We start from the raw sequence: 3100 nt of genomic DNA, 5'->3' as shown, positions 1-3100 counted from the left end.
GTGTGTGTGTGTGTGTGTGTGTGTGTGTGTGTGTGTGAGCCTTTGATCATGTGAAGGGTTGATAAAGATATTTTCTAGATGTGTAGTCTGTTGTTTGTCCTAGTGACTGTGTCATTTGCCTTACCGAAGCTGTTCAGTTTCATGAGGTCCCATTTATGAATTGTTGACCTTAGTGCCTGAGCCAGTGGTATTCTGTTCAGGAATATGTCTCCTATACCAATGAATAGGCTATTTCCTACTTTCCATTCTATTAGATTTAATTCACCCTGTTTTACACTGAAGTCTTTGGTCCATTTGGGGCTGAGTTTTGTGCAGGATAATCAATACAGCTGGAGGTATATTTTCTACCTGCAGACATCCAGTTAGACCAGCACCTTCTGTTGAAGATGGTATCCCTTTTCTATTGTAAGGTTTTGGCTTCTTTGTGAAAACATCAAATAACTGTAGATGTGTGGAATTTTTTCCCAGGGTCTTTGATTCAATGATATGGATCAACCCGTCTAATTCTATATCATTACTATGCAGTTTTTATAACTATTGCTTTGCAGTACAGCCTAAAGTTGGGGATAGTGTTATCTCCGAAAGTTCTCTTACTGTTCAGGATCTTTTTTTTTTTTTTAGTTATTTTGAATTTTTGTTGTTTTTGTTTGTTTTTCTACATGAAGTTTGACATTGTTCTTTCAACATCTGTAAAGTGTTGTGCTAGAATTTTGGTGGGAATTTAATTGAATCTGTAGATTGCTTTCAGTAAGATGGCCATTTTAACTTTGTCAATCCTGCCAATCCATAAGCATGGGAAATATTTCCATCTTCTTATTATCTTCCTCAATTTCTTTCCTCAGAGACTTAAAGTTCTCATTATACAGATCTTTCACTTGCTTGCTTAGAGTTACACCTAGATATTTTATATTATTTGTGATTAATATGAAGAATATTGTCTCCCTAACTTCTTTGTCAGCCCATTTATCATTGTATGAAGGAAGGCTACTATTTTCTTTGAGTTAATTTTGTATCAAGCCACTTGGATGATTGTGTTTATCAGTTGTAGATGTTCTCAGGTAGAATTTTGGGGGTGACTTATGTACACTATCATATTATCTGAGAATAGCAAGACTTTGATATCTTCCTTTTCTATTTGTACCGCGTTATCTCCTTTAGTGTTCTTAATGCTCTCTCTAGAAATTCAAGTAATATTTTAAATAGATTGGGAGAGAATGGAGAGCCTTGTCTTGTAACCAAATTTTAGTAGAATTATTCTGTTTCTCTCTTTTTAACTCGATATTGGATGTTGGCTTGCTGTATATTGCCTTTATTGTGTTTAAGTGTGTACCTTTATCACTGCTCTCACCAAGGCTTTATCATTAAGGGGTCTTGGATCTTCTCAAAAGTCTTTTCATCATCTAATGAGATGATCATGTGATTTTTTTCCATTTCAGTTTGTGTATATTGTTTTTATTTGTTTGATTATGTTGATGGTGTTTCTTGTATTGAACATACCCTGAATCCCTGAGAAGAAACCTTCTTGATCATGATGAGTGATATCTTGATGCATTTTTGGATTCGTTTTGAAAATTTTTTGTTTGTTTGTTTGGTTTTTGGTTTTTTGATACAGGGTTTCTCTGTATAGCCCTGGCTCTCCTGGAACCCATTTGTAGACCAGGCTGGCCTTGAACTCAGAAATCCGCCTGCCTCTGCCTCCCAAGTGCTGGGACTAAAGGCGTGCACCACCACGCCCGGCTTTTTGCAAAATTTAATTGAGTATTTTTTTTGTCAATGTTCCTGAGCAAAATTTGTCTGAAATCTCCCCTTTTTTGTTTAGTCCTTAATGTGGTACATATATCACGGTGACTGTGGCCTCATAGAATGAATTTGGCAGTGTTCCTTCTGTTTCTATTTTGTGGCATAATTTAAGGAATGTTGGCAATATCTCTTCTTTGAAAGTCTGGTAGAATTCTCTGCTAATACCATCTGGCTCTGGGCTTTTTTAATGGGTTGGTGTTGAGAGAATTTAATGACTATTTCTAATTTCCTTAGGATTTATAGGACTAATCAGATAGTTTACCTGATTTTGATATAACTTTGGTCTTCCTGTGGAGTTGCTATCCCCTTCAGTGCCCACAATCTTTCCTCCTAATCTTTCATAAGAGTTCCAACCTTTATGCACTCTTTGGCTCTGTGTGTGTGTGTGTGTGTTTACTTTTTGTTTGTTTTGCTGGTGTGGAATTATTTATTACTTGTGTTTTCTTGGGTGTAGTGAAACTTCTTTGGTTGGAATTTTTCTTCAAGAAACTTCTGTAGAAATGGATTTGTGAATAGACATTGTTTAAATTTGGTTTTGTCATGGAGTACAGGGGACAGGGTGCAGTTCAGTGTTGTTCAGTGTGTTTTAAAGGGACTTGTTGGATACAGTGTGAAAATTCTTAATCTGCATTTTATTTCATTGAAAATTAAAGACAATAACACTGCTTTGGACATATTTTTGTCTCATAATTTCAAGATATTGAGAAAATCTACTTGTCCCTCAATGTCCTGGCTTTGCCATTTACAGGGACTAGGTTTTGACTTAAAGTTTCTGCAAACTTTTTCAAGAAAATATACACTCTTAAATTAACTTGTGTCTTCAATATTTTCATTGACATCCTGTTATTCCCGAAAGTTGTTTTCAATTTTACAAAAATCAAGATAAAACAAAACAACAAATATTAAATTAAAGGTTATGAAAAGAATCAGACATTTCATAAAAACCAATAGTATAGAATTCCTATTTATCAAGAGTATACAAGTAATTACAAATTTATATTTTCACATGTAAAATATCAAAATACATGCTTTCTCATGGAGACAGTACAATAAATGGGTATTTTTTCATAGATGCCAGTATTTGAATTGTGAAATCTGCGACTTAGAGTAGCTCACAAGTACAACTAAGGAACTAAGGCTACACTAACTGCATGCAAGCAAGTCCCAAGCCACAGAGATGCGACCTGAAGAGAGACATGGATTGGCTGATCTCCTTTGACCAGTATCTTGTGATGTAGTTTATATCTGGGAATATAGATTAATAGCACTTTGGGCTATACATCTCTTTTCTTCCCTAAAG

This window comes from Mus caroli, chromosome 8 (assembly GCF_900094665.2).
Source record: "Mus caroli chromosome 8, CAROLI_EIJ_v1.1, whole genome shotgun sequence".
Lineage (NCBI taxonomy): Eukaryota > Metazoa > Chordata > Mammalia > Rodentia > Muridae > Mus > Mus caroli.
Note: the sequence above shows the minus strand (reverse complement) of the source record.